This window comes from Diceros bicornis, unplaced genomic scaffold, assembly GCF_020826845.1.
Source record: "Diceros bicornis minor isolate mBicDic1 unplaced genomic scaffold, mDicBic1.mat.cur scaffold_97_ctg1, whole genome shotgun sequence".
Classification (NCBI taxonomy): Eukaryota; Metazoa; Chordata; class Mammalia; order Perissodactyla; family Rhinocerotidae; genus Diceros; species Diceros bicornis.
The window spans coordinates 1,304,269-1,311,639 of NW_026691866.1; the positions used below are offsets into that span (position 1 = coordinate 1,304,269).

Consider the following 7,371-nt stretch of genomic DNA (forward strand, 5'->3'; position numbering starts at 1 on the left):
AATGTGAAGGTCATTCAAGAAATAGTTTTACAAAAGAATCTGTTGCACAGTGAAAGCAGGGAGGAATAACATCAGCAAGGTGATTTAAAGAAGAGGAGGGACTAGAATGCTAAGAAAAGGATTTGGCAATTTTATAGCTCCTGAGTTATGGAAGAAGGGTAGCTATGGGATAGATAAGAAATCTTAGACCCTAATTCCAGCTATCTTCTCTAAGGGAGAGATTTAAGGCAGGGACTTAAGTTTAAATTTTCCCCTGGGAGAAGACCAGAAGTAAGGTTGAATGTACGAGTTTTATCCAAGCCCAATTAAGAAAAACACACCATCTAAAACCTGCTTGAAGTATCCAGAATCTACTCAGATTTACCAGCCTACAGGCTGTGATGGCACAGTGGTTTCTCCAAAGGTTGCTCTGCTAATGGATAAGTGACAGGATTTCAGGGAGCAAAGAGGAATCTTCTCTAGAATCCACCAGTGATAAACTTCCTGCTCCCCAAGCAATAAAATCATGTGCCCCTAAATTGGTGCCAGATCTCGAGCTACATTCCAGCTTTACTATCAAACCCTTCCACTGGACACCCAGTCAAAATGGCCCATGGACACGGGCCATGGTTCCAGCCTTTTTGCCTTTGTTCACTATATTTTCTCCTTCTGGAATTCCCTGTCTCATTTGCCTCTTTAATTTCTGAGCCATGCTTCAAAAACAACTCAGTTGTCCCCTCCTTCATAAAGATTATCTTGATCTCCCAGGACAAAGTGCTATTTTTCTATTGCGAGCTTCCACAGCACTTTGACTGCAATTCTCTTTTGGCATTTACTCATTTTTTTTTTCCTGTGAATCAAGGTATTTGCATTTATCTTATCTCCTTATGGATATAAATTGCATGAGGTCAAGAAATGCATCTATATCAATATCTATCTATCTATCTATCATCTATCTATCTATATTTCTATCTTCCTTTAAAATCATATTGTCCACCAAGTCTTAAGCATGCATTGTTCAAAAAAATCTCACCTGAGGTTATATAGGTTATGCTTATCCAAGGAGGAATCATAACTGAATTTCAGCTTTATCTCACTCTGATATATCCCTTCTTAGCCACTTCCGCATCAATTTTTGCCTTTCTAAGCCTGTAGTACAGTGAATACCAACTCTTTGTTGATTAAAGAAAACACCAACTCATGTGATTTTTGCAGTCTACTATAGAGAACGTGATTGACATATTTACCTTTGTTATGATTTTATTACTGGACAAAGTTTTTAATGTATGAAAGACAATTCAGGTCTTTTCAAACATAAGGGGTTTATCACTTAAACTAATAGGATAGATAAGGTATAAATAATAGTCCTTGGGCTGGCCCAGTGGCATAGTGGTTAAGTTCGGCACACTCTGCTTTGGCAACCTGGGTTTGCAGGTTCAGATCCTGGAAGTGGACCTCTACTACTCATCAAGCCATGCTACGGTGGTGACCCACTTACAAAATAGAGGCACAGATGTTAGGTCAGGGCCAATCTTCCTCACCAAACAAAATAAAAAAAAATAATAGTCCTTGTTTTACTGATGAAAAGACTGAAGTACAGAGACATTAAGGCATTTATCTGATATAATTATTGGTGAGAGTGAGACTAAGACCAAGGTGATCCAACTTTATGCATTTTTCTGTTGCCATTATAAGTTGATATGCATGCTCTACCACAAACTACACGGAAAAAAATTAATTTCCTCTCTTTATTGCATCATATTGGTAGCATAATTATGGACAGTTAAAATAGAAATGAATGAAAAATAAAAGCAAATAATGTTTCTTAAGTATTTTTATTTGACAGATTCTTTACAGAGATTACAGCGTATCCTTTGAAAAATACTAAGAGATAAACATTGTTACTCCCATTTAGTAGATGAAGAAACTGAGGCTTACAGAGATCAAGTTGCCCAAGATCACATAGCTAGAAAATAGCAGAGCCTAGATGAGGGCTTCTTTCTAAATAGTCCAAAGCCTGAATGTTTGTCATTAATCAAAATGGAAAGTGTAAACCTTGGATCAGTTTTTTGATTCTATCACTTAACTTTGACAAATTTGTTTAACTGTCTGAACTTTATTTTTATCACGTTTAAAATGAGGATAATGGCTATCTCTAATAATTGTTGTAAGAACTTAATGAGATTTAAAGTGCTTTGTTTAGTAGTCCTCTAGCAACAAGGTCACTGATTAGAGATGTGATAATGAGATTCAAAGATCTTCCTGATTCTAAAGCAACTGCTCTTTCAATTATAATTTATAATGTATACTTGCTCAGCATGTCTTTCAAAACATTAATTTTTATTTCCTTCAGAGCATAGGGTTAAGAGTTACCAAAAACTCTTTAGGAATTAAGATTCACTCAGCAAATAGATGATGATTTGGGTGGTGTTCATTGGAAAGTTATTTGCATTTCCTATCTCCTTCCACCATCCTTCTACTACTACCATTTACCTGTGGTGATAACATATTTTCATTTTTTGTTATTATTGAGGTTTTCTTCCAATTAGTTTTTTGAAAGCAGCTTTTACATCCTTGTTCTGTAAACCAATCAAGGAGATTCAACATGGGGATGATAATCATGTAGAACACAGAGGCCCACTTGTCTTGGTCCAGGGAGTAGCTGGATGTTGGCTGCAGATACGTAAACACGACTGTGCCATAGAAAAGTGTGACGCCAGTGAGGTGAGACCCACAGGTGGAGAAAGCCTTAAGGCAGCCGTCAGCTGAGCTCATTCTGATGATTGCAATGAGGATGAAGGCATAGGAGATGAAGATGATGAGGATGGTGCTGAATTCAATGAAGCCACATAGACAAAATAGCAAGATCTTGCTGATGTAGGTGTCTGAGCAAGAGAGGGCCAAGAGTGGTGGGATTTCGCAGAAGAAGTGGTTGATGATATTGGAACCACAGTAACTCCAACTGAAGGTGAGGGAAGTGTGGGCAACTAAACTCACCAGACCAGCCAGGTAAGAGCCCAGCATGAGAGCCAAGCAGACTCACTTGGACATGAGAGTGCTGTAGTGGAGGGGTCAACAGATGGCCACAAAATGGTCATAGGCCATGGCAGCCGGGACATAGCACTAAGCATCCACAAAACCCACTAAGAAAGCAAACTGGGTGGCACAACTGGCGAATGAGATAACTTTGTGTTTTGTTAGGAAGTCAGCCAGCATCCTGGGGACAATGGCCGAGGAGTAGCCCAAGTCCACAAAGGAGAGGTTGCGGAGGAAAAAATACATGGGTGTGTTAAGCTGAGTGTCTGTCATGATCAGGATAATCATACCAACATTCCCCACTACGTTGATCAGGTAGACCAAGAGGAAGACCACGAAGAAGATGATCTGCATCTGAGGGTCCTGAGTGATGCCAATAAAGATAAACTCAGTCACCATTGAGTGGTTTTCTTTATCGATCTCTTCAATTTTTTGTGTGCCTGGACTCAGTGCATTATTTGGGGTGATTCTTAAAAATCTTCCCAATAATTAGATTTTATGACCCTTAGGATAATTCAAATGACTTTGGTGAAGGTGATGATCGTGTGTGCTCTCCAGGTGCCCAGTAAAAATAGGAGAAAGTGTTAGCCTCTTAGGGATGGTATATTCTGCTTCTCCAAAGACCTTGATGCTCTGAGGTCATTTATCATGTGGTACCAAATGTTTGACCTGATCCGTGTAATTATCTGTCTTATCAATTAGTAAAGAAGAGCAGTTTTGAGTGTCCCTTCCTTGTTTCTAAAACAAAGCAAATATAAATGCAGATAATGAATAAACATCAACTCTCAGTGCAGGTCGGTGCAAAAAGAAAGATGAAAGACTCAGGGATCTCAAAGTATAATATACCATACCCACATATATACAGAAAGTGAAATACTTGGGACATAGAGTGAGAAATATTTAAAAAGGCAATGGATAATAGTAATTTTTAAAAAGCTAAGAGTGACTGAGTTAAATCTATGCCAGAACACTGAGTGCTTTACACACATTTCATCATTTCATCCCCACAACACTCTATGAGGTAGCTACCACCATTATCTGAATTTCATATCTGAAAAGAACAAGACTAAATATTAAGTAACTTCAACACAGTCGACACCCAGTAAGTAGCAGAGCTGGGTCTGTCTAATTCTAGAGTCCGTTTCACTTTATTGTCTTCTGTGTATATGATTTGGTGGAGGTTAAATCTCTTTATTTTTGTGTCTGCCTTTCTTCTTCCTGTCTTGCCTATCATACATGGACAAAGAATTAGTCTTTTGGTTTCCCTGATCTTTAGAAACACCCAGAGGTTTGGCATGGGACATGATCAGGGTGAAGCCACAGCTGTGTCTTTAGATAATTCTACTGTCTAACAAACAGGTTGCTATACAGCTCAGTTCAGAGTTAAGATTCAAGCATCCCTCACTCAAGGGGAATAGAGAGAGCATTATCCAACTCTGTGGTCACACAGGAGCATGCACTTGTTCAACTTTTTTCTCTTTGGTTGGATAAATATCTGGTCCATTGAAGAATTCTAAGAAGGAAGTAGGCAAAACTAAACCAAAACAAAACACAAAGTAATTTAGAAATAAGTAGCATCCTCTACCTAAACCTGAAGTGAGAACTCAGGCTGTATCGACTTTAACTGGTTTCCTGTTTAAGAAAGATAGAAAGCAGAGTAGTAGAATGTGTCTTTCATGGGGGTGTGAACATTCACAATAAGTTGTCTTAAATCCTGGGGTGGTTGACAATAGTGCCCCCATCTCTCAATTTCTGCACCGAATATAATCAACTGCAGCAAAGAAGGGGCTCTAATAATGAGTAATCAACACTATCTATCTGCCCAAGAATTTATAGTTTATAAAGTACTTATATCTACTCTTATTCAATTCATTCTTAATATGTAGTGAATGTGTTATCATTTCATACATTAGGTCAATTAGGAAACAGAATGAAAAGACAAACCTTGGAGAAATTATTTTAAAAATATATTTTTTGTAAAGAACTGGTATCTATCATATATAAAGAACTTTAAAATTCCATAAGAAAACAATCCAAGAAGAATGGGCCAAAGATTTGAACACACACTTCAGCAAAGAAAATATATGAATAGCAACAAATGCTTGAAAAATACTCTGATCAGTTGTAGTAAGGACATACAAATTAAAATAAAATGGGATGTCACTACACATCTGTTAGAATGATTAAAATTTAAAAAGACAGACCATACTAAGTGTTGTCAAGGAAACGCAGGAACTGGAACTTTCAAATAGTACAACTGCTTTGGAAAACACTTCGGCAGTATAAAATTAAGCCTACACATATCTATCCTATGATCCAACTGTTCTAAAACACCTGGGAACAATCCAAAGGCCCATTCTTAGGTGACAAGATAAACAAATTATAGTGTGTCCATAAAATGGAATACCACTCTGCAATTAAAAGGAATAAACTATTGACACATGCAACACGATGAATGAATCTCAAAATAATTAGGCTGAGAGAAAACAGCCAGATAAAAAAGAGTATATCTTATTTGATTCCATTTATAAAAATCTAGAAAATGTAAGCTAATCAATAGTGAAAGTAGATCAATGATCGCCTGGGTAGAGGTGTGTGTGAGAAGGAGCAGGAGAGAAAGAGTACCAAGGAGCATGAGAAAACTTTTGGCGGTAATGGGTTGATTGGGAGCATGGTTTCATACATATATCAAATCATATCAAATGTTATACTTTAAATTTATTCAATTTATTGTATGTCAGTTATACCTCAATAAAGCTGTTAAAAAATAGCAAACTATTTTCACCTCCCCCACTTCAGCTCATTCTCACTACACATGAATGAATATATCACTTTATAGGTTATATTAATGAGGAAACAGAAGCTTTGGGTGAGGGGTTTTGCAAAGTCACACAGTTTGTTAGTTATTTTGTTAGTTGCAGAATCAGCAATTGAATCTGGGACTGGCAATTTCATATATAGTGCTGTGTTTTTTTCCCCCACTTCTTCACATAGAAGTTTGAAAATAATTCACCAGGAACAAAGAAAAAACAAAAGATCTACCACAGTCCTTGCATTCCTCCTCTGTTCTTCCACTTTAGTGAGAGAGTAAATAATCCTGTTGTTGACATGGGAGGGAGTCGTTTAGTCCAATCTCATAATTTTATAGATGAGGAAATAGACCCAGACACCAAGTTTGCAAATGCAGAGGTGATACTTAGAGGAAAATGAGACGCCTGGTAAGAACACGGCACAGGGCGTCAGGACGAATCCACAGCTGAGTATGTGCTGATCAATTCATTGTGCTCAGTTAGAATATGTGATTAGAAAATCATTCTCTCCTCCCTGACAGAATCAAGGTTCCAGCTAAATGAGGAAGGATATGAGAATTATTTCACCAATTATAAAGCACCCTGCCTGTTCTCTCTTATAGTGTACAGACAAATCCAGGCTTTGCCACCTACTACTATTGATTTCTAGCACACTACTTATCTTCTTGGAATCAGTTTTTTATTTGTTGAATGAGATTGATGCCTACCTTAATAACTTTCAACAAAAAATTGGTTAGAATATACATACACACACACACATAGTGCAGTCATTCAGTGACTGTGATGTCCTAAGTGCTCAATGCATTTGGCCATTGTATGTGAGTATAGATGATTTAATTCGGTAGATGCGTGCACACTCATAACTCCCAGAAAAAAAGATGTTCAATGCTTATTCCGTGGGGTGATGAATCACGGACTGCCTTAACCTTTAGGAAAAACGTGGTTTTAATTCTACAGCGCTTCTATTAAACAATAAAACAAGTAGAGATGTAGCTATAAAATTCAAAATCAAGGCTGATTAAGACAAAAGAAAAGAAAACTTTTATATTTTTCTTTTTAGTCTCGTGTAGCTAAAAGTCAGCAGATCTGACTCTTGAAGAAATGGTACAATAGTGAGTAGATAAGCATATTCCACAGTTACTAAACTTGGATATTTCTAAAAGATCAGCAAAAGTATTGCCTTACAGAAGCAGATACAGGCCAAATATATTTTAGATTTCTAAGTATTACCAGCTTTTGCACGTTTATAGGAAAGGAATACTGGAGTAAGAGTCTGGAATCCTGGCTGTAGTTTTGTTTTTTGCACTAATTAACTGATGAATTGCTGTATTAGTTGCAGTTTCCTTACCTGTGAAATGAATGGTTTGGAGAATAAAAACTCTTTGGAACATTCCAATTCTAGTATTTTCTGAATTCAGACTTCTTATGAGATACCTAAAATCCAAACCCATAGTCCATTTCTCCTTTTGAAACTTTAAAATGGCATGGATCTGGTGTCAAGCAAATGCATGCTCAAAGGAGCACTGGGCAGTGTGATGCTCCACTC

General features: G+C 37.3%; 1 pseudogene; it reads right to left on the minus strand.

Moving 5' to 3' along the window:
* Positions 1-2,296: 2,296 nt before the first annotated feature.
* On the minus strand, positions 2,297-3,585 carry LOC131403941 (olfactory receptor 5AR1-like; annotated as a pseudogene).
* Between the last annotated feature and the right edge of the window lie 3,786 nt (positions 3,586-7,371).